Below are 26,000 nucleotides of genomic sequence, written 5' to 3' on the forward strand. Positions count from 1 at the left end.
TGACATATATTTATTATTGGGGACTTTACATTTTTATTAAAGAAAGAAAATGCTTATTTTCCTTCTTAGGAAGTGATAAAGCCCATTATCCGAAGAACGTATATCCAGGCTTTCTTGTACCATCTAATCTAAAGATAATTAATCTAATGAGTATAATTTTGTATTTGCTTTGATAATGACGCTATTTACGATAAATTAATAATTATTATTAAGGTGATTCGGTACACGTATAAAATATGAATAATATAATGTGTAATTACGTACAGAAATGCTGGTTTTCTCCGTGACCCACATTTTGAGAGAGAAGTGAAGAGTAATGTTTTCAATAATTAATTCTTCATTATTCAATATGAGTGTGGTTTCTATAGTACGTGGGTTTGGGACATGTGTCCAGATATTTTGTGATTGTCATGATCTCAAGAAAGCGCCTACCTAGCTAGATTCGGACTAAACTTGCAGAGGGCCCGTGGCGTCGCGTGTCCCTTTCTATAATTCTTTTTATATAATCTTGCATGCCTTAAGTAAGTTTAAATTCGCACATGCTCATTTTAACCATCCTCCGAGGCAAAATATCTATGCCGACAATTTAATATTGTTTTAAGCTTAATTGATGCTTGACCCTGTGTGAATGGATGGGTCATCAGTCTTATTCACTCAGAACCATACCTATTGTCCACTTCCTACCCTATGGTGTTGATTAATTTAATTATTATGTGTAATAGTTAACTTCCTCCATTCGACGAGGATTAGTGGTGTAATTGGGGTGAGTCATTGATTAGGAGAAACTGTTCACTTGGCGTTCCCAAAAAGAGCTAAAATAACTCAACACTTTTTATCAAATCCAATCCAGTTGGACGCCCACTAAATATATCGTCAAAGACATTGCTGGATTTCTGTTTAGAGCAATTTAACGGTCTACGGAATTTCGAAATCGATTCGTTCTTTTTGGGTAAACTAAGAGCAATAGTTTTATAGTCCTCTCTCGTCCAGACGGAGAAATTCTCTTGGGTATTACGAATTATATGCTGAAATGTAAGAACTGCAGTCGTAAAGGAATCTGATAAAAGTATGTGCATTTTAAAAACGGTAAAATGGGTCTTGGCTTAATCGTATTTGATGCTCGAAGGTTGTAGTCAATTCTTCGATAGAAATTTAATATGCAGGAATTAACAAATTAAATTCTTGAAGATGTTTTGTTCCTCTGAAGAAAACCCATTAATATATCATGTTTTGCGATTCCGACCATGAAAGCGCATTTATTGTTGGAAACGTTTTATTATCGATAGCTCAATAATGAGAAACGCCATTGTTTATGGACAGTTCCTCTGTAAATCACTTTTTAAGTAAGACCGCGGCCTTAAACCTTACGGACACAACAATTAGAAGTCGGATTTACATATATGCTTAACAATGGTGGAATGTGTAATAGACATTTACATTCCGCTTACTTCACACTAAAAGTGTGCAAAATCTGTAGATTTTGTAAGAAGCTTAGAATTCTAGAAAACTTTCGCTTTAAATTACTAAAATGCCACATGAAGTAGATCCGAGGAATAGGAAAAAAACATTTTAAAACTTCGCCCATATTGTGCATGTGAAATAAAGCGACATGAAAAGGGAGAGGAAAGCACCTTATTTAGAACAAAATAAGGAGAAGATGAAAATAAGGAGCATTATATGGCCTCGAAGAGGGAGCGACTATCCGCACCTGAGTGCGAAATTAATGGGGAGAAAGAGAGATAAATGTGTGTAAAAAATCTTTGAAAATTGGAAATAGCGCTAATAGCAAAGGTTAAAAGGAAGAATTTGCTCAGGAAAAGAGAGAAAACTAGATAAAGAAAATAAAAAAGAGAGAAAAAAGAGTAATGAAGAGCTCTGGAAAAGAACAAGGTTCGATTGTATAAGAGGAAAATCATAAAATTCGAGAGAGAGATGAAAAGTACGAGTACTAAAAAAAATCTTGGAGACGTACATATTTAAAGCAGGTCGTTAGTATATTTTACAACAATGGGAACTTTTTTCTAGGATTTAAAACTATTCGATACGTTATATTGTAATCCAATGTTGTATAGGTGACGAAAGTATAAGAATAGGAAGTAATGTACTTATCCACGATTCTCAAAGCACCTAAATAATTCATATAGAGAGATAAAGAAGAAGAACTGTCAATAGATTGAGCTCGGCAAAGATCTTTTGAAACCGATTTATAATTTAGCTCCTTAGGTTGCTTTTGACCACTTAACTATCCAAAAGTTCAGCAGTCACCTCTATTTACCCTCCGAAAGTTTTCTGGCAAAACCCCGCTTAAACTTACCACTACCGACAACCACCACGCCTGCAAAGCTCTTAAACTATATGCAAGAAAAAAAGCTTAACATAAATTTCCCCCAAAAGTAGGCACAAAGGGTAGTTTGCATTAAACGAGCCCCCATAAACTTCCAGTTCGCTCAACGCCTCACTGTGTGACCCAAAACTATCGTGGAATCGTATAAAAGCGTTCCGTCGTCGCATGCCTAAAGGAAAGCGGAAAACGGGGAAACGAGATAATTTATGGATCATTTATCAGGAAAAAGTCAAATTACGAATTCTGGAATCGATGGGAAACATTAGGAACGCTTTGGGATTCGGACAAGAGATGACGTTGCCGGTGCGTTCCAGACCTAAAGGAACCGCCAGCAATCGACCCCTGCTTTCCAGGATTTTCGCCGATCTCGTCTATATCGTGGCAGAAAATTCAGAATATGCGCAGTAGGCATTTGGATATTCACGTTGTCGGTTGTTTCGTGCCAATAAGTTGGCTAACGTGTTTCTCACAGGGTGGCTGGAGTTTAAAATCCTGACGGAGAGTTTTCCGACCAATTTTGACAGGTAAGGGGCCACAATTTACGTGTTAAGCTAGAAATTTTCCCTTTTTGAGAAACACCAGAAATTCATCCCCAAAAACCAAGTATGTATTACTAATAATAATTTCACAATCAACTGCATGAACTATTAACGTACACCCTGCCTTCTAACCCTTATAGCACCAAGATTATAATCTCCACTAAAGGTATTTTCAGCGCTGTACAGTGGACTTCGATTTAGCTCTAGGCCGAAGCTATTTATTTTAATTTAACCCAGTTCTTAGCCGGGTAATCGATACACCAACGTTCGTAAATCTTAATTTGTGACTATCATTTTACAGTAATGATATATAGAAGGTGCAATGTAGCCTTTAAGGTTATGCCCTTGATAATTGAAAGAGTTTGTTTCATGCTGCGGCTTTAGGTACATAACCTATTAAAAATCGTTTATAAATTCCCACATTTATGTCCTAACTATATATTAATACCGCGTTGATGTTGTGCATTTATACTGTTCAATTGGCAGGCTCTCCAATTGGCTATGAAATAGAAAAAACAGTATTGCAAATTGCTTCAATTAGCTTTCTCCAAATGTGAAAATTTCATTCGACGTGTTATTGATTAACACCTAAAATATCATAATTCAACTTCAACACCATTATTGTTTGATTAAATAATCTAAAATAATTATAGATTAAAGTAATCGATATGTGTGGCATCCGGGTCGTTTCAGTTAGGGTATACCCAAACATACATTGAAATGCATTGAAAATCATAAGCAATCAACCAAGAGTATAAAGTCTAAGTTGGTCGATTTTATAGAGACCTTCCAGCATTTCTGCTGAAGCGATTGATCAAAATTCGCATTCGTTAAGCCGCATTATCTGTGAATGGGAAGTGAGCAAATAAATGAAGGAACAAGCCACACTATAAATTGGGTAGCAAAGTTTGTTAGTTGAAGATTACTGGTAAGTGATAGGTGGTTTGAGAGACATCTAAGCTTGATGGGGTCCAGGAATGACGAAAAGGCTCGAAGTTGAATCAGAAACCGCAACATAATGGGAACAATGGTAATGAGCTGGAAGATGGAGATTTACTAAGAATAGAAAAGGGAAGGAAGGTGTGCATTTAGGCAGGAAATACAGATAGTAAAGCTGCGCGCAAGTGTGCTTAATCACAAAATTCGTTGTTAATACTCGTTTAAATCAAACCGATAATCAAGCGGGCGAAACTTGGTCTTAAAGGTCAGAACCGAGTGAGATATTCAAGGTTGGTAGTAGATCATATACCTAGAATAATATGCCAATAGTCATGCCAACAAACAGTGAATGACCTGAGAATACAAAGATCAAATAGACCCAAGCCTGTCAATTGAAGTACTATTTAATAAAACATCTCATGCATAATACAAGTATAGAGTTAAAAAAATCTAGATTTTTTAATAAATTTATTATAAATATCCAATTGATTTTGGAACGTACCTCCCAACAATTTTACATGGCGCCCATAGGCAGACGGTCAGTTGTTTCACGTAGCTATGTTCAAAAATCAGTTTTGTTACCGTAACCTTGAACTAGCTTTAACAGAATTGAGGTGTGGCAATTGTAATATTTAATTATGTCATCATTTAATATTTGGTTGGAAGTGTTGAATTAGAGGAGATCTTGCTTCATACAGGGTGGTTCAAAATATTAAATTCTAAAGTTGAGTAAATTGAGCTTCCTCGAATGTACGGGGTACCTCTAAAATAATAAAATATCTGGAACAAAACAAATCAAATTCGGAACGTAAATTCTTTAAAATTTATAGACATGCTACAGTAATTATTATTAGTATTCAACATAAAATTCGCCAAAGGCTAGTTAAGCAGTGTTATATTCAAATTACGACCGTTGGGTTGGTTACTATTTTTTTAGATACATTTTTTCCTATACATTCGGGAATGCTTTAGTTTTAAAGGTAATAAAATGCCACACAATTTTTGGTATTTATCATTTTTCTTTGTATTGTACATACAGTATTCAAAGAAAACCGTTCCGTTTTCATCATTAAATTACCAACTTAATTGTCTAAAAACTTTTCCATTTAACCGGCTTGGTAGCTCCCATAATTTGGGACTCATTGCATAATAGTAATTTATGAAATATGTTTTTTGCGGATGAACCTAATTGTAGAAAAATTAAATGGCAGCAGGTACGAAGTGTCTGTGCGTAGGAACGACCGGTAATATATTGCAAAATGGTCTCTTTAAACTACTCTCAAACTTGTTCTACCTTGCACTTAGCCACTTATTGACATATAACCTGAACTAACCTGAATTTGGAAAGTTACGTTAACGTTAACTTATGACATCGACATATGTAATTTACGTTCATGCGTAAACGGTAAACCAGAGGACAGTCTTAATGCGCAACCCCACGTTAAACGTAACTCTTATGTTTCAGTTTTCTGCGCAACAACTATCTATTGGCTTACAGTCACGCGACGTCCGTATGCGTATGTCTTCGGACATGCGCAGCATGATGTGTGTATCTATATACTTTGTATATAATAAGTAGCGACACGTATCTCCGGATTGCTTAATACCCTCTTCCATTTTTACTTGAAAGCTCGATTCGTCTTGCGGATTTAACGCTAACTCTCCTGTATTACGAATAATATCCAACAAACGCAAGTATAAATTGTTATAGTGTAAATTGTTTCGATTCAATAATACTACGATATTCATGTATGTAGCTCTTTGTGCAGTAATTACATTATGGAAAGGTAATTTGCAAATTACCCTTATGTGTTTTTTCTGATTAATCTAACGAATTTGCATTCTTTATTCCTAAGCGTAAGTCACAGTTGCCTTGACAAAATTCATGAAACTAAAAAATTTAAATATCTGAAACGTCGGTCTCTTATAAAACAAAGACAAGCGTTAAACGCGAAACACGAAGCCAAAGCCGTACACAAACAAAAAAAAAAAAAAATATATATATATATATATATATATATTATTAAGGCCCTATAATACATCATCCAGTAATAACTTGCTGAACAAAGAATTTGAACACATCCTCCGCAAGTGCTTTCTCAGTATATATTTTCAGAGTGAGTCCCAAAACGGGGGGAATTTCTTGTTAAAGAAGTTATGTAATAAAAGAACTCCACGAGGGGTCACGGTTTTATGGCACCAAAGAAACCATATCACCCTGGAAGCAGCCCTTTCTGGAAATATTCCTTTCAACCTGTATTAGGAGAGGAAAAGGGTGAAACTGCATCTTAAGCAGAAACGCCATTTCCAATTTCCATTGTGTATTGTGTTTCTTCAATTCTAGCGAGATAGGTATCGATTAGGACCCCCAAAATAGTTTAAAAATAGCTCGGAACAAGAATAGTGTCAGAGATAAGATGTTTCAACTGAACATAATTGATCGGTTGTATTTTAATTATAAATTCTGGTATTTTCCAATAATTCTGAACGAGCGGCAAGATACATAAGATGCTGTTTTAATGCTTTTATGGTAAAAGTAGGTACTGAAACAGGGATTTATAGGGCTGCAGAAAGGGGTCGAAGGATTCCATGTTAGAACAAAAGATTTCGTGAACTCACAAAGGTAATTTACCATTTTTAGGATGCCGACCAAAGGGGTTCGCCATAATAAAAAAAACTTTTTCTTTGCCACTGCCATTCGTTTAACGAGACCTTATATAAGGGAGTTCGCGAGAACCCTAATCAATAACATCTATACGAAAGTAGGAAAGTTTAACTGCTTTAAATTATAAAGGAGTCGGAGAACTATTTTAGGTGAAGCGCTCTTTTGGTTAAATTACTGCTTTTGTCATAAAGTGGATCCACTTTTTTTACACAGTTTTTAAAAAATTCGCAGCTCATTACCGTAAATGTCTAATTTAACTAGTAAATACTAACTCTTCTCTGCCTACGAGGTTTATTATCCAGCTCTATTTCCTTGACACGCTTTCCCTCTATATATTTTAAGAGAGAGTAAGAGAAGTTTCTTGTTAAAACCTGGATCGTAAAAGCACCCTATTAACAGTAGCAGCAGCTCCTTATTGAGACGGAAAAACTGTTTTCAAAGATTTTTGTTGGTTTGTAACGCCTCGTTAAAGCATTCCAAGAAAATATTGCTGGAAACAAAATAATGATTTATAGTATGATCGAGTTTAAAGTGCACTTTTAAGGTAGATAGATGCGAGAGCTTAATGAGAACACAAAATTTAATGGCAAATCCAAAAATAAAATAAAATGTTTAAATATGAATAAATTTTAGGCCGGTTTGTGACGAAATGTATTTGTTGTTCATTTTGAGAATTCAAGCTCTATGGACGATTGAGGGGCCTTACGATGGCGTAGTTCGCCGTATCAAGTTCAAGCAATCATACTGCAGCTACCGATTAAAAGGACTATTAAATAACCAATTTCTAAAAATAGTAAATATACCACCATTATCATCGCATTTCCATATAAATTTAAATCGATAAACGCATTCTCAATCAATTTCTGCGAGTCAACTTGTCTTGTATCTCTCTCCGTGCAAAAAGCTCGTCATGCACTAAAGTTCCGTAATTTGTTTCCTACTATTATCGATATCTCAGAATTAATTTATTAGACTGGCGCTGAACTTACTGATAAAGAAACCATCAAATGATTAATTAGTCATTTAGTTTCAGTGTTTGTTGTGGTGTTAACCAGCTCGTTACAAAGGCGAAAATCTCCGGTGTTTCCTCTAATGATGGCTCGTTGTTTGTAAAGTTAGTTGATTCCTGCCTGAGTGGTATCTGTGAGTCAATATATCTGTCTAGGTAAACCTCAAGGTTAGTGTAATGTAATTCTATTCATAAGGCAGGTATGTAATAAATTAAGTTACTAATTGTATTGTTTTCGACCATTGTATAGTTTGTTTAGTTTATGCATTTTTTTGATGAGGTAAGTAGAGGTTGGGAAGATTGATAAATTAAATCAAATTAGCTGATTCAATGACAGCCAATACAAAGATTGATAATCATATGTTCAAGATTAGACGCGAAATTTAGTTACAAAGGGAATTGCCGTCAAGAAAATCATCTCGCGTCTTCGAGTGCTGCAGAAAATTGACTTTTTTGGGGGGTTTGTTTAAAAAATTACATATTATAACGAATTTATCCAATAGTCTATGTAGGTGCTTCGGGAAATTTCCGTATTTATGGTGTGTATTGATTAATTACACCAGCCGAAAGAATTTGCCTTCTAAGATAGGACTAAGTGTAATAATTAAACACTTTTTTACATGGTTTACTGCTTACTTTGCTACAATTCATATTCACCATAATATCAAGGAAAGTAATTCTAGTTCCACAATGTACATAGTACATACTTTACTTACAAACTTTTGGATTTTGAAGAATTTGTAAATGTTCTTGTTTTTCTCCTAAGTTATGATAATAAATAGATAAATAAAAAACTAACACCATTCTTCCATTACTTTTTTTTTAATTAGCTTTAACATACCCGTTTCCGTTTCGTTGTGAGGCGTTTCGTTGGTCACGAAATTTTATTTCTTAACTCATACTCATTGTTCTTTCTTCTACGTAAACGCTCAAAGCTTCTACGTCAACGCTTACAAACTTAAATTATTTCTCGCAGAAAATAAATAATTATTTTTTTCAATTACTTTCTTACCTTTTTATGCAATTAAGTTGATCAATATATGAAATATAAGAAACATCAATATCCAGAGACATCGATTGAAATAAATTCCCTGACACAGTACCAAAATCCAGCAATATATCCGAAATATTTAAAATTACCCATTACACAACGCCTGTATTCTGGTAATCTTTTGAAAGATTTATATTTTCAATTTTCTTGGGAAACTTCGTGTACAACAGCAATGCAACTAAGCTGCATCCATTGCTATTTAAGTCTGAGCAATCTGCATCTGCTTCGCTCTGTGTGTATAAATTGAGCTGAAAACGTGTGTTTTTCATAAAGAATTCCAATTCGGAGACGATAATAATATACATATTTCTCGTGAAAACTCAGAAATATTTTCTGGAATAAGTGTTTTTTTGCAAATATAATTTTGGTCTGGGCTCCAACATCGTAAAATAGGATATCTCGAAGGCTACATAAGAAAATTATAAAACATATAAAACATCGTGCATTAATTATCAGTTCGGAGAGTTGCTTACTCGATCTTTACCCTTGGGAAATTACAGATATCGATATCATCGATGTTCCCAGGAAGACAAAAACTTATATGTGAAGCTCCCAAAGGTGGGCACTCCCACTTGCGGCAGGTTGTAAAGTTTTCTGATTTTGTGTTTGATAAACAATACGCTATTCAAGTTTTACAGCGCTGAGGGAAACTTTAAGAAAAAGTTTCGTCTGCCTGTTCAGTTTAATAATAATTAGTGCGCAGTAAATTTCGCGTCATCCTCGACGCTATAAATTCTGTTAAATTGGCTGTCTTTCTCAAATACATCTAAATCTGATTCTGTCGAGTTAGAGCGCAAATTTAATTAATTAGGCAAGAGAGCACCAAGTCTAATAATTACACTCAATCTGTCTACTCTATTTAGGACGAGAACTTGTAATATCGATTGGTGTAACAACGTTAAATAACTAAATATAAAATACGATTTACCCGTAATTGGATAGTACAGAGAACCCTGGCAAATAGACGGAATAAGCAAATACTCCTTTGCAATGGAGACGGATTGAATTAATTGTATTAATATTTGTGCAACACAACTATATTATTACGCTTCCAAATAATAGAACATCGAACGGAGTAATGAGCAAAAGTATTTATTATTGGGGAAAATTGAAAATATGTTGTTTATTTGCTTCATTAGCTGCATACGTGGACATTACGTCGTATGCAAACATTTACGAAAGCGTGGTATGGATCCGTAACATTGAGGAATTCGAATACGTATATAGAATACGTTGCCCATCACAACTTTAGCTGCGATATCCGAAACCCTAGCTGTGCACTGAAATTCAATTCAACGTTTCCGAAGGGACACCTTTGATCGGGATGAGGGCAAAAACTGACTTGCAATCAGCTTTGTCTGGCACATTAATAATTCGACAATTGGATAATCGTAGTTTCACTCTTCTTTCCAGTATTGAAGTCCATCCGGAAACAATCCAAATTGTGAATTTATATGAGGAAATTTTATACAATTGTCTTGGAAAAATCGCATAAACCCCTTAGAAGACACATATGTATGTCAGATGATAATCTTTAAACATTTATCGGGACGTTCAAGTTGATTTCAGGCACAGAAATTTTCAGCTCGGGATAAAAATGGTCTCCAAAACCATTTGAATTCGTGATAATTTGTACGCGGTCTTTTTATACCCTAAAGTGCTAAATTTAATTTTTATGAATTCTTTGAACTAGCTATTTTGCACGGGCTACCAGACTTGCCACTTAGGTTATTGAATAATCATGAAGACACTCAGAGTTCCGCTTAATTCATGTTAAGTCTTTAAAAATTATTTTAATACAACTCGATGCGAGGTGACTTTAGGATTGGGACTACACAATCAAACGAAAAAAGTTGTTACAATTATTTGAACTCAGGTTTTGTCATGTTCCTGAAAAACATACGTTGAATTCAGGTCGAGCTAACGTATTAAGAATCCAGCAAATAATTTCCCTCCAAACATGTTCAGTTTTCGACATAAATGGTCCTTATTTACGCCCGATTCGACTATGACTAATAGCTAATACATTTTTCCTTTTTTTATAGGTAAATCCATGCCTGATATTTCTTGAATAAATCTCAACTCGACCGATTTTAGGTAAGAAAAAATTTCTATAAAACTCAAATTAATTTTCAAACGCAATTTTCAAATGCATATCCTCGATCATATTCAAATCAACGTAGTAAATTCGTGTAAAACCTAGTTGCTGTTGCTATTTTACCAAAATATCTCCGTAAAAAAACAAAATTGTGATGACTTTTATGACATGAAAGGATGCAAATCCCCCAATATTTGTATTGGAGGTTTTTTACGATTTGAAGGTTTTTTTTTAGATTTACAGTATAACAAATTCCATGCCTCGTCTATTAAATTAAGTTTACATCGTGTGTAGGTTTTTAGGGCAAAGATAAAATAAAGAGTATTTGAATTTATGAAACCTGCTTAACTTTGCTTCTAAAGCTACTACGTAACTTTAGAAACAAAGTTTTGGGGTAAAGAAAATTTAGGTTTTCAAAGATGGGATCAGAGGATTCCCGGAGAAACATATTTCTGATATATAAATAAACACATTTGCGCGGTTCAACATCATGCAAATTTCTCAGCTATTATGAACCCAGCAAACCGACCCTCTAATCTCAATCTCTAATGTTTATCTTAGGTTTTTAACTTTATTAAAAACCATGGGAAAACCTCAAATTCCACATAGTAGTTTGTTCCATGAAAGTTGGGACAATGCGTCGATCGGGGGTTGTAGCCGCTTAACAAGCCGTCCTGTGTTTGACTTCTAAACTTATCAAATATATTGGAAATTGGGAATTTAGGAGCGGAGATAAGGGCCGGAGTTTGATTGTAAAATGCCACGAAAATGTGTATGATGTATCAGGCCGTAATAAGTTATATTAAATTTTGACGGTGTGTTTATTCTCAATACACGAGCACTGCGATACATAAGCTATTTATTGCCTTCAAGGTGTTGCTGGTTTTGCAAAATATGTACGATAATTCAATAAACTGCAGTTGGCCCTTGGAGTAGCAAAATAAAAATTCGATTTCCTTTAAGTCAAATTTAACTTAAGGTGTTAATTTTCCAATTGCAAAAGAAGGAAATATTTAAATCTACAGGAGTGCTTAAACTGGTTTCGAATGAAGATGAATTCAGTAATAATTATAGAAAAAATCTTAAAAGATTAAGGTTTATTACGACTTTATGCCTGATTCCCGCTCTGCGTTTAATTAACTCAAGCCCCCCAAAGATTGGTTTCGACCTTATTAGATTTCCTCAGTTCAGTTGATCTTGTTCATCAATTAAATGCAAACAGAATTCGGCAATGTTAACGGCAAGTATTTTGAGTCGGTAGGAAGATATCTTACCAGCGCCATCTGTCGTATCCTTTTTATTGAATTTCGAAAAAATTTTGGAGTTTAATCTACAGAACATAGTGCACCGGTGTGTGCAGAAATTTCAAGGAATTTTTCTTTCTCTGAGTAGGAACAAGTGAGATATCAAAAAAAAAAAAAAGAAACTTTCAGAGGCTTTGAATTTGTCCTTTTCTATGGTTGTAGAAACCACTTTAGGCGTTATTCGGGGGGTTTCAAGAGTAACGAGGGGTAATTATTATTGGACGTGTCCACATAAGAGTTCTCTTCAGATTTGTAACGGGATATAAAGAGGTAAGAAAATTATATATTTAAATTTCTCTGGAAGACAAGCGAAAATATTGGAACCACCATTATATGATTTGTGGTGAAATATTTTGAGTTAACAACACTAACAAATTTCGTGTAAAAATGCCTGAAGAGTTGATCTATCGCTAGTTCAACAACTGTATTGATTGAACTATGGCATGGCATAAACTTCAGGCACATAACACTCACACAATGATAATTTATGACTGTAGCTTGCGTATCTTCGAATTTGCATATTCTGGTAGTAAATTTACAATACATATCCGGTGTGCGAGGTTAAGGGGCTTTTGTTTTAGTTGACGGGCTTATACAGAGTCGGCAAGATATAGCGTGACTTTATGCCTCCCGCCATGTAGACGATGCAATTGGTTCAGAATGAGGGTAATTTAGTGTCTAACAAAAAGCTTTTAATAGTGAAATATATGGTAATTTCTCTAGAGTCGAATCTCAGTTGATCCTCGCCGACAGAATAGAGGAAATCATTAGAGCAAGTGCCACTTTAGAAGGCTTTTCGTGCTGCTGTTTCGAATCAGAAGACAAAATATTCAATTCACAAAATATGTCCCACTGCAACATTTAAATCCTAATTAAACTAAACGAAAGCTTGACGATGGCACTAAAACCAACAAGAACAATTCATTAATGTTGAACTAGAACGAGTCATATCCACTTTAAGTTTCATTATCCTACATTAAATTTAATTCCGTAATTCAGATAAAAGCAAAGCTAACCGCAACGTCTTCATTAAATGTTGAGAATTTAGCAAAGTCGACTAGTTTAATGGGTGGTCCGGGTTTGAAATACATTAAGAAGCCTCTTCGTATTACTGAAACACATTTAGTGAATAAGGCAATTTGACATCTTACTGCAGGAATGTGTCTTTGTCTCTATGGAAATTCTCTCCATGGAGATTTTTTTGTGAGCTTAAATTCATGCCAAATTGGGAAAAAGATGTTGGCTTATAAACATGAACTAAGCGCTTGGAAGTCTTCTCAATTGTTTAATGGGGTATTCAGTCACGAAGTAAATAGACACTTCTTGTCTTTGGATAGCATTAGCCTGAACTAACTTAAATTAAGCTCTACATCAAAGCTAAACAATTTCCGGATCCTTATTAAGCTGGGACCAAGTTACTTGTAAATTCTCGAAAAATCATGTTCAGAGGAATTTTATGTATTAGTACAATTTTTCTGAAAATTCCCGCTCAGGGAGATCTGATGGACTTTTTCACATTTTCTAAAACCTTCAAGGGGGTCCACTGAGTTATTTTAAAATTTCTGTTCACATAGGACCAAATTATCTGAAAGATGTCGAAAATCTTGAGCGGAGTGGCCCGATGGGATTATTTAAGATATAATCTTTAAAGCATATTGAAAGCTCTTACAGACAAATATTCCAGGTGAGTCTTCGGTGGCCAGGACGTGCTAGGAATCCAGTGTTTTCCCTTCATAAGAAAAAAAGAAATGGTTTTAAGATGGATCAAATAACGATTTAAACAAGAGAGAATTTTTTAGAAAGTAGCTTTTTTGGCAAGGCATGATATAAAGTCCTAACAACATTTGTGTAAAGATGCGACATCTGAAATCAAAATCTTATAAGGCAAATGTTGTTAAAATGCAATTAAAATTAAAATCTTTAAAGTGAATGTAGTCGTTTTAGCGCATAACATAGGACTTCACGTGTTAATGTTCTGATCCCATGTTAGCCTTTGTTCTACCAGAATTAACACTGTGGAAAATGTTAATTTGCCAAAAATGTCAAGTATAGATAAATCAGACGAATAAAAAAACTTACAAAAAATCCTAAAGAATGCATTTATCTTCCTCAAGTTTGGGGCTTTTTACGCTCCTCATATTTAAAGGTTTACAGATTTTGCATGTCACTTCAAGGTAACATATCAATTTTCAACCTACGAGGGGTGTATAAAGATAGAAACTTGAAGAGGATAATTGCATTTTTAGGACCTTTTGCAGATTGTTGTGACTGAGTTGATTTATTAGCGTAAATCTTAATAGAGCCAAATTAACATTTCCTAAGTTTTATCCCAAATCTTTGAGTGTAGATTCAATCGAGATTCAACAAAAAATATACGGCAGATAGCGCTAATAGAATATTTTGCTGCAGGTCCAATGTACTTGCCATTGACATTACCAATTGATTCACTTGGGCTCAACTGAGCGGATGAGATCTAATAGGATCGAAACCGGTGTTTGGTGGGGTGTTAAATTTAATTAAACGCAGCTGGAATGAGGTACAAAGTTGTAATATGCCTTAATTTACTCAGATTTTTCCTACGGCTATTTGTATTTATCGTTAATGCTTCTTAATCAAAAGTTTAGTCCTACAATTGGTGTTTGTGTGCAATAGTGTTGGCAATAGTTTATAGAGGTTTCGAGAAATTCCGAAATTAATCGTTCACCGAAGGGAGCTCAAGGATGGATAAGATGATAGCAATCCATTTGAATTCGAAGTATCAAAGCTTCTAACCGAATTAAAGGGATAGCATACAACATGGGTTTAAGCACATCGGTTCATAGGGAAATTTCCTGCAATAAGGTTATTTATGAAGCAAAAAATTGTGTTATTAAGTACCTTTAGTATTCTAGTATTTTTAATATAAACAAAACTAAAAAAAAGAAACATTAAATTAGTCCCGGGCCAATCCAGTCAGCAACAATGACAACATATAAAATAGCGAACCTCTACAGTAATGAAATCTAAAAAATCGGCACCTCTTCTGTTGCCGTAATATTCGATATCGAATTACTCACTGCAAGTTCGAACTGGGATCGATAAAACCGCAGAAATCGAGTAAGCCGATAGAGAAATGCGAATTGGAAATGTTCGATCTGAATCGAAATTGTTTCTATTGAAAAATTAGCGACAATTCTCTTTTGAAATGTGAGTGAACAAAATGGAAAACTTACCCGAGGTTTCGGATCAAATAGGGAGTTCCTCGAATTGGCAATAATCTTTATAATTTTATGCAATTTTTTCAATATTTTACTAATAATTTGGAAAATCTTTCGATTGAGTATCTACATTAGTTTTGAGTGATTGGTTTGAACACCTTTCCATTTGTTAGAATTTCTCGTTGTAATCAATTGTGATAAATATGAACACTGTTTTTGCCTTTTTTACTTATGTTTTGAAACCAAATGTATGTGGAATTCCTATTTTGACAAATCCCAATTCAGTCTAGTTTTGAGGGCAAATTACGAGTTATAAAAAAATACATTGTTTGCATTCATATTGTCAGCTCAGTGGCGCAGAATTTTCCAATAAACAAAACAGAGCGTAAAAATGTATATAATCTTTCATCTCTCCCATTATATATTTTTTTATTTTTGAAAAACATTATTTATTCAAGTTACTTTCCGAAAGGGGACTCAAAAATTCTGCCTAAGAATAAATCTCTACAGCGAAACATCTAGGTCTTCTATTTTAAAATTTTAAAAAAACCATATTTTTCAGATAATACAAAAATGACCTGAATTAACCTGAAAGATGTGCTCTAAAGGGAATTGATTCTAGTTGGTGCGACAAAAAAACCTGTTTGCTTGCTATTCTTTAATTCTATTTCTGTCTCTCATAACTTTGTAAAGCTTGAAAACTCCTCTTAATAAAATTAGAAAAACTAACAAATAACCTGCAATCCACATAATGCCACCCCGATTTACATTTAAAATTACCCTTTGTATTTCCAGTCAGTTACCTCCCTTACTCATTCTTGGCCAGTCTTTTCTCAGGGGCAATTGTCCAACTCGTTCCCTACAAATTTAAAATACAAACATCTTATTCGGTCTTTTACAGTTATTTACTACGGCCATTTATTCTTAGCTAGAGTTTTATTAAAGTTCCAGACTGATCTGGCCTGTCAAGTTAATGATTAAATATTTGTCATGTTTCCTCTTGAGGGGGATATTTGTTTCGAAAAACTAAGAGGTTCGTAGAAAGGGGGGAATTTGATTCAATTATGTAAAAGTGCCATTAAGGGGAAAATTGCATGTATTTTTGTGTTTATTGCCTTCATGACGTGATGTTTGCTTCTGATTCTATAGGAGAACCAGGAAAAATAAATATTAACAGTAGCAATGATAATTATGGTAATTATTTCAAAGCGCTAACAACACATTAATAATCTGAGAACTGTTTGAAATCATATTCCAAATCAAATTCATAAATAGATACATTTGTGTGTGGACGCTCAAATTTCAAATCAATTTTCCGGTTTAATATCATGAAGGAATGACATATATTCCTATGCATATATGTTTAATGTGATGAAATCAATACTTTTCTCATGTTCCAGATGTTTTTATTTGTATATTAAATTTATCACAGCAGATCTAGTGCAATCATAAATGGGCCTTTCACATAAAAGTGTCCCATTTCCATTTAAATTTTGAATATACTTCGTAGTCCTAATTAATTTTCACCATTCTAAGGCTGTGTGCCATTTGCAGCTCTGACAGTCAAACGAAATATGAATTTAATTATTCCTCCTTATTTTGTCCTATCCAATTTAGAGCACATAGAGGTATCGCGTAATATCCGTTTCCAAATTCAGTGTTTGTATTGCTAAACAGCTCAAATTTGGAAGCAGATTGATTTAATATCAAAACCGAAACGCAATGTGAACGATATTTATGCTCTATTATTGCACACATTGCCAGGTTAGTAGCTCCAACTGATGCAGTTATAAATATTCAATTTAGAAGCTTTGTGGGATATTTCGGTAGGATACTTGGGAAATTCGTACGAATTTCCGGGGAATTGTGTGCATATTGTGAACAGGTAGAGTGGGTGTTGTTTTATATAGCTAGTGATGAAAAGAAGAAATTGATAAATGCACGTGACGTCTCTTGATGGATAGAAATACCTGGAGTAAATCTATGGTAATATAAATTTTTATTTTAAAAGTCTTTAAATATTCACCCCTTAAAGTTTGTGTGCATACTTAACTAACACTCCCTATATATTGTACATGTGCAGTAGTTATTTATTACCTATCTCAATCAATGTGTTAAAAGCCGATTTTCGTACCTGCCAACCAGTGTTTTTCTACATCGGCTATGTCGTATGTTGTTGTGAAATATACAGCTGTGGTTTAAATTGCTCAGGGTTTCCTTCCAAGCTCAATTGTTATGATGCTTACGTTTCCTTTTTCAATCTCATATATTTTATACATTCTCTTTGTCTCTTTGGCATCATAAAAACATTTTCTCCAAGACGGATGCATTTGCATTAACAATAAAAATACTTTTCTTATACGCTTTGTCTTGCCCAAATGATGATAAAATTGAGTTCAATTAATCTTGTTACATACTACCCTTTGAACAAAGGTTAAGTTTCTAGACACCATTAGGTTTTCCGTATTACAAACAGCAATAAATTTATAAAATTATTATTCCATTTATATTTTTCACAAGACTTCATATTCCATTTAGTACGACTAAATAAATGAAACCTACGTTTCCGGGCAGCTAAGAGAACGTTTTCCCTTACGACTTTCGCAGAGATTGTGTTCTGGTCACGTCGTTATTTACTGTGTTACCGGTATCGACCTGTCTGCCACACTCAATTGTATCGTTTATTTCCACTCGATGGCTAACTCGACAAATTGGCTAATGCACTCAGGTACAAATAACCGGGAAATTTATTTATTTTTTGTTAATTCGCTTAATACTCTCAACAGCATGGAAAAAGAATAGTAGATTATACTACTAAGAGTAAAAGTAGGTCTTTTTGCGTTAAGCCCAGAGATTGAAGCTCGTAGCGAAGCTTACGCCAGCAACTGGGCGAAACATAACAAAGAGCTTTTATTCCGACTAAAATATACTGTTTTTTTCAAATGAATTATCAATGAACGTGGATAATACATACCTATTATTATTTCAGTTATTGAAAACATTAAATTGTGCAATTTTTAGTTTACATTGTAAGCTAGTAAACGTTCAGTCCATTGAATTTGATTGCATTATAATGTCACAACGGTCCTGTTTGATAGCACAAAAATAGATAATATTATGTAATCGTTACATGACTCGTCACGGCGATATGGCAATTGATTTAACAGTGCAGTGCCACGATGCCAGTGGTGGATTAATAAAAGTATTATTTACCCTGTCCAAGTAGTACTCCAATCAAAATTGATTATATTCTATAGCTCTGTTTACCGTATTTAGGATATATACGAGTACTTTGACGAAATAAATCACATTTTAAAACAACTGCAGACACCCATTTCATACGTCTTAAACCGTGCCATTTTTAATATGTCTGGAGATCGGAAACATCTACATTAAACTTGCGTCCTTTTAAATCGAGAATGACAATTGAATTTTTTGTCCCTATTGTGGTGTGTTTACGTGTTTCTTTCACTTCGCTTTTTTACATATCTGACTTTTACCTTAAGTTTCTTAAAGGAGATTTCGATGAAATTGGCTACACTGGCAGGAAGTGCTCCTTAGATGATATTTGTTTTAAAATTCTCAACCTTCATCAATTTATATAATTGTGTTGTTCACTCTAGGTCCTTACCAAAATACATATACATATCTATATTAATCATTACCAAAGATAAGGGTTTCTCGAATATTGCCATCCCATCTACTATGAAAATTTGGGACCTATTTATCACAACAAAAAGCTCTGTGGTCACCATGGTTTTGGTCTAATTTTCATAGAAAATGTAGATATATTTTATAATTAATTATTTTAGCTGTTTCTACCCCTCGGTAGGGTGAATAAAATATGTCAATCTCCTAACCGATACGAATTAATAGCAAAAATAAAGGATTTCCGTGTATATAAATGCAAATTGAGGCTGAAAGGATTACTCTCGATTAACATAGGATCCGTGATCAATTAACTATTACCGAGTGAACACACATTTCGGATCGTGAATACCAGTAATCTACCAATTCCAACTTGAGTGAAATTTAGTTTTGTAATCGTTTTAGCCGGTAACTGACGGAACATGAGATAAATTAAACTTCAATATCTGACAGGGCACACAATTGGTTGTGCACGCCTAATGGAATCCATTAATAAGTGTGTTAAACTGGGCGGTATTTTATAACATCACGTGTAAAATATGTCTTTTCCGCCGAAATGTGACCTCAACGTTCGAATACAAAAGCTTCATATATGGACATTTCTCCAAGATTAAAGTTCTCTAGGAAAGATTACTAAATACTTCCTGAATCGTTTTCAAGCGCTGCGGTCTCTTTGCACTCTCCTCCATTCAAAAAATTTCCATCACAATTTATTTGCAGCACATTGCGGTTTTTGGTTCATATTACTGTTGATGTTGTCTTTTCATGTTTAGATTCATTCCACAAATGCGTACGTGGTGCACTCAGCATATATTATGACGCTATTTTTTAATAAGCCACATGAGGATTTTACATACTGCTTCTCTCTAATCTCCAGTAATACACGCCGAAGCACAAAGCTTTCTATTAATTTAATAGGTACATAAGCAATCTAATTTCAAACATGAGTTCGATAACTCCGCAAATGTGAACATGGCATAAAGCCCATTCAGTGCTGATGTAGCACAAACTTCAAACTTGAACCTAATGGTAGCAATAAGTAAACTGAGGCCATTCCAACAATATAAATTGCCGTATGTGCAAGCAGCCTGAATTATTAGGCGCATTATATTTCAATTTCTGCTTATAATTGAAATTACTAGCAGTACAAATTACATACTGCAGACCTATTTAGCTATAAGGTTAAAAGAAAGTCATTACATTTATTACATAACGTGAAAACTCATCGGCTTACGAGTCCCATTAACGTTATTTCACGTTTATTTATCGTATTACAGAACAATATTTTCATTCATTGTATAGGGGTATTATTTGCATCTAAATATAGTTTTGAGTGATTTGCATAGTGCGTGGACGGTAAATATGAATAGAATTCGGAATTAATTTAATCTATCAATTTGTCTTCTATTATGGAAGTTTTTCACTTTTTTTTATTTGGAAGTAACGGATCATATATGAATAGAGGTTGTTGTCACGGCGGAATTGCAAGGTATTCTTATTTAAAATTCAGCGGGAATAACACTCACTCTCTACTAAGGACTTGAACTAAAACCCTTGTTAACGTTTCGTGACAAATCCGTCTTAAAAAATTACCAATACTAAGGAACATGAAATATCAGTACTTTTTCGACGATGGTTCCATTTTATCTTTCTCCCGAATTTAAATGTCTGAGAAAATCGCACCCATGGTTATTATCATGTTCGTATGTTTAAAAAAAATTGCAATCATTAATATATCTGCACCAAACTAAAAGTTTAAAATTATGATTATAAACATGATTAGATTTAAATTTTTTTATTATTTTAATCAATGATTTTGATTAATATGAAATTAATTATTTTTTATGAAAATTTGCCAAATATGGAAGACAATAGGGGCCCCATTTTTCATTGCATTTTAAGCCCATCTCTGTCATTTTATAGCAAACAATGCCAGTTTTTCAAAAATATGAGAAAACAAATTGGCATTCCATATAAAAAAAAAAGTGATTTCTCGTAAACCGGCGAATAGCAATAGAGCAATCATCGATATCAGTGTCGATTCTAAAATTTTCGTCAATCCCAAAATGCCTGATTGTTTCAATATTTGCGTTTCCATACATTTCCGATCCATTGTACACACATTTTGTGCGTCACTTAAATAGACAGATTTGGATCCTACATCAATCCTGGATAGGATAACTGATTAAAGTGCTAACCTAATGTTACACATCGGACTGTTACAGCACCTTACAGATTTTCTCTGGCATTTCTATCTTTCTGTGTGAAACATTTAAACACACCTGCATTCAAAATCTTCCATTACACTTTGCAAACCTTCCATCTATGGAAAAAGATTTTAATTTAGATTGCGGCCGACCATGCATTTCAACAACTAAAACGGAAACGCATTCAGATCCGTGTTATGTCATTGCTATTTCAGGTATACACCACCATTTGCATATTATTTCAGAAAGGAATTTCATCTTTGGCCAACCGCAGTATGAGTAAATAGACAATTTGTTCGACATCCGCAGTTTTGCTTCTAAAATTTGTTATGAGAATTTCATATTCTAACATTGATTGCAATATAAATATATTAAAAAATTCTATAACGTAACCCATTTCTCGAATATATTTCGTACTATATTGGAACAGTAAATAATCAATGTGGCCACAAACTGGTTCTCCGTTTTCCACAGTGCAGAAAGACTCGTAAATCGACGAGCGGACAATAGGAAAATTTAATTTTCTTTTCTCTCTTTCGAATCAGTACTTCAATTGATTTGCGAGTGAGCTCAATCTCCACAATTCAAATTGGTATGGCCATTATATTGGCTTCACATAAATTTTGCAAGAGCAGCTTTAACCAATGTTTGCAGTAAATTTGAAAGATATTACTAATAGATAGAAAATAGGAAATAATATTTCGTATTCCGGGGCACTTTTTACGTCACCTGCAATCTTCTATCTAATTTCCTCGGAAGGGTACGTGAATGGGCTAAGTGAAGGAAGTTAAAAACTCGCTGATCAAATTACCCATTAGCCGAAAAAATACAGAAAGATAAAAGTGCCACTAAAACGCTGCTTTCAACGGCAAAGTGACTCTAATTAAATAGCTGGCCCTAAAAGCATTCCTCTAAGAGGCAAATTACATTGGCCAATATGTCACCCTATTTAGGCCATTGAGTCCATAGCGGAAAAATCAACATTCTATTTTCCGTGAAAAGAAAATAAGTTATTTGCATGCGAAATCACATAACATAAATTGCCACATATCCGTCATAATCTATGTGTAATTATAAGTTAAACACAATTTGAGGTTGAAACTCCGAACTTTCTGCTTGTTTTCAATTGCACTGGTGTATTTTAAACATTTAGTCGTTTTCTCGGAGCTTTTCTGAAGTCCAATGAAACTCAGATACCTAATATTTAATTAGTGTTTGTAAGCTCAGGTTTTAACCCTCTTTTAAACAAACATCGTAAATATTTTTAAACCGTTCAAAACAAGGAAATTAATTAACGCCAAGGCTTATTGGAAACGGGTAAAAAATTGTGTTTTTTTTATCCAAAGTTCAGAAACAGGATCATAAACAGCTTTATCTTCATTATGTTGAAGATTTATTTTTTTTTTTTGTGCGGTTTTTTGTATTGAAGCAATGAATTGTTTGTGGGATGTGTATTTTATAATAAATGAGTTTGATTATATCGGTGGAAAAAGGTAAAGCCATAGGGTAGAACGGTTGAATCGGACGGGGATATAAGGCTTTGTTTGCCTTATATGTATCTGAGTTTTAAGAAAAGGTAGCTTTATATTGAAATTTATCTATGACATTGATGATAAAAGAATCCATCGATGTCGGATTTGGTGACCGAGCGAGCCAATTGATGGGACTATTATTGGCCCCATAAACCAAAAATTGCAGTACATTTTTTGTGTTGCGGGCAGGACGATCATTTTGATGAAACCAAATTTCTAGAACTAGGTAGATATTTTACATTACAAGGACGCATAAATTATACTTTATTTATGAAAGAAAATCCAAACCAAAACAATATAGTGAATCTTGTTTGGTGAAAATGAGTTAATCAGATTTTAAAGCCTCAAATCGGTAATTAAAAGACGAATTTGACTGTTTTAAAAGCCAAAGTCAGAAACGTGATATATTAAGTACTCGGATTCATAATAGCTACATGAAAATGAATTGAATCATGTAAATAACACCACGGAGGCTTGCTACCTACTCGTAACACAAACTCTCCACTTTTAAAATGTTTATGGAAGTGTGCTTATATCAAATATTTATTCGGGTCAAACAGAAACTGACAAAGGTAAACACACCTGCCTTTCGAAACTGGTATTTTCAAATCGTGGCATTAAAAATATGAATAAATTTGCTCCATGAAACGAATTTCCTGCTTGATAAATATTTCACAGTTCATCGTTTATTTCTATCTTAATTTACAAAAACCATATTTGGGAATTGAAATTTAATAGAAATTTCAACGTGTACCAGCTTTGTACACAGTTATATAAACGTGGCCCAAATTAAAATTTAATCAAAAATGTTTTAATGCCCTCGGCGTTGGAATTTAATACAATGCGCCGTGACATGAATAGCAACTACTCATTGACCAAAAAACAAAGAAAAGATTAATTCACTTAAGCTTTAGGATTTACTATTTTTTAAATCCAAAAGTTCCACACGGGGTGTAAAACGAATTCCGTCCATAACACAGATTTGTTCAAACTGGACAATTGAGAAATGAGTTAAGTAAACCGCCAATTTTGCAATATCACCGGCTCAGTTAATGCTGAAATTGAATCACCATGATCAATACATCAAAATCCAAGAGCCCTATATAGCAAATGCATTAAAGCACCAGATTGGATTGTTAAACGGCCCATGGCAATTCGCATGAAAGAGATTCAGTATACTGTCTAGCACAGGGCCAAATTGAATCCTAATTGTCATGAATGTTATGAGTAAATCATATTAATTTCATATTGATTGGAGTTATTATTAATTTGTCATTTGAATTTCAGATGAAAGTAGTCGAATTGTTGTTAAAATTTCTATCGGGAATGCCCAATTTTGCCCTGCAAATTGAGCAATTAACAAGGAATGATTCAATCAAACGCAGTCGAACTATTTTTTATTGCTCGAATGATGGGGATTATTTCAATATTCCACGTTTTTTTAGAATTAAATTAATGGTGCTGGGATGCAAGTTTGAAATTGTAGTGCATTTTATTTCAATTTTGAAAAAATAGGAAGGATTTTGATAGCCCAAATTATGAGAAACGTTAGTGTAAAATAGAGTAATGAACTTCAACTTGGTTTTGTGCCAACGAAATCGATTCCAGACTGCTTCACATTTCTCAAACAGAGCTTTTTTTCACAGAACTACTCGGAATGTTGAATAAATGCCATGAGTTTATTGCATCAATATAAACGAACAATACTATAAGGGTTTGGTCCCTGTAATTTTGTAATTATCAATATTATTTTGGTGAGTATATTTATGCAGAAAAAGCGAAAGGAAAATTAATTGGTTCTCGACTAAACTTTCTCCCTCACTTCCATGTTTTATGCTTTATGAGCTTGTCAATAAACTCATAATTTTGAGCTTCCCATGAGGTTTAAAACATTTGTAATAGATTTGTGTATGCGTTACAGTAACAAAATGAAGGGAAAATTACAAGCTGTCACTCTCAAGGAAAATAAATTAAACAGGCAATTTTTCATTCACATACGAGGGGTATTTATCCAATTTGTTCCGAAGGACTTAATCGCCGGATGCTATGTGATAAAAACCAATTTCATATCCAGCTAAAATAAATTTTCCTCGAGCCGCGAAAACATTAGTGAATAAGCGGATAATCTGTTTTCGGCTAAATTATGGCGTTAGATTTAATTTCCTATTTTAAGCTCGAGAAAATTATTCCTGACTTCAGGCTTTTCCTCGTTTGCGGAAATATTTTTTATGTCTGGCCATTTTATGGATCCCTAGTATCTCCAGGACCCGCAAGGGATTTTCGGATTACTAAGACGTTCTCATTTCCTCAGATCGACAAGAATTTTTCATCGTTTCTATGCCTAAGTATCATATCCATGACTGGAAGTATGAGATTCCGGACCCGAATTTTATAAGGGCCAACTTACTAATGGGTTACACAAACTGGACCTCCAAAAGAAACCACTATTAAAAAACTTTTCCATAGAATGCAACTTCAAGAAAAATTTTCTCGTGGTGTCTGCAATCCTAAGCTAAAGAAGTAATGGAAAACTACTCTCAAAGCATCCAAAACTGTCACGTATTCAATTAATTCGTTGGAAATTTAAAACGAAAGTTGAGAGAGTCCCATTTCCAGATTCCAGACGGATAAATGAAGACTTCTGAGACGCTGTATCGCCAGAGCATCGTCCATAAGATTTTTCATCTCGCCTCTAAAATCTCTGGGCTTATCATTTGTGCTTACGTTAATCAACGCTTATATTTTAGTCAACTTTCAGAAAATTAAACACACTCCTAATTAAAGGTTTGTTCATCTTCAAAATCATAATGAAATTAACTACTACCTGGAAGCATTATCGCTCTAAAATTTATACATCCCAAAATTTCATTGTTGTCTTCAAAGTTTCGTTCGTTAGATGTTTGGATTGTCCAAAGAGTTTCGTACTTGCGTATACAGGTTTTGCCATGGCTGCTAAAACCAAATTTGTAAGCTAATGTTATCCGCATGAAAGTAAATGAGGGTTTAACAAAGTTTTTGACATAACATGACAAGGCTTTATTTTCCCAAAATACAAAAGAAAATGTGCTTTTGAGATCTCGTATTTTAGATTGTTCTCATTCATTTCCTATTGGCAATAAGTGTGTCTGTTAGGATTAGTTTTTAGGTAGGTCAGAGATAAACTGAAGATTTCAAATAGTTTTAGTTGTATTTATAGTAATAACTAGAAGCCTGTCTTCTTCTTTTTCTTATTATGTTCTTTTTATTAGTATTTGTATAGTGTATATATAGTATCGTATAGGTTTGTATTGGCCAATGTTCAGGAAGTCGTAGTAGTTATTTTTATTATTGCCTTTTTCCTGATTCTTATCGGCTTCCATATAGCCTTATTCAGTTTTTAAGTTTGTTTAAGCTGTTATAAGATAGCTGAGGGAATATAGTCCAAATTACATATCTCATTACATTTCTTTTCCTTCTTGATCCCGGCA

General features: G+C 34.0%; 1 protein-coding gene across 1 annotated transcript in view; it reads left to right on the plus strand.

The window, feature by feature from the left end:
- The first annotated feature begins 2,746 nt into the window (after positions 1-2,746).
- cpx (complexin) overlaps positions 2,747-26,000 on the plus strand; it is a 146,729-nt gene continuing 123,475 nt past the window's right edge. Inside the window, exon 1 of the mRNA XM_066397197.1 lies at positions 2,747-2,868. The gene's annotated coding sequence lies outside the window, so the exon portion shown is untranslated. The remainder of the gene's footprint in view (positions 2,869-26,000) is intronic.

The sequence above is a fragment of the Euwallacea similis genome, chromosome 14, assembly GCF_039881205.1.
Source record: "Euwallacea similis isolate ESF13 chromosome 14, ESF131.1, whole genome shotgun sequence".
NCBI lineage: Eukaryota > Metazoa > Arthropoda > Insecta > Coleoptera > Curculionidae > Euwallacea > Euwallacea similis.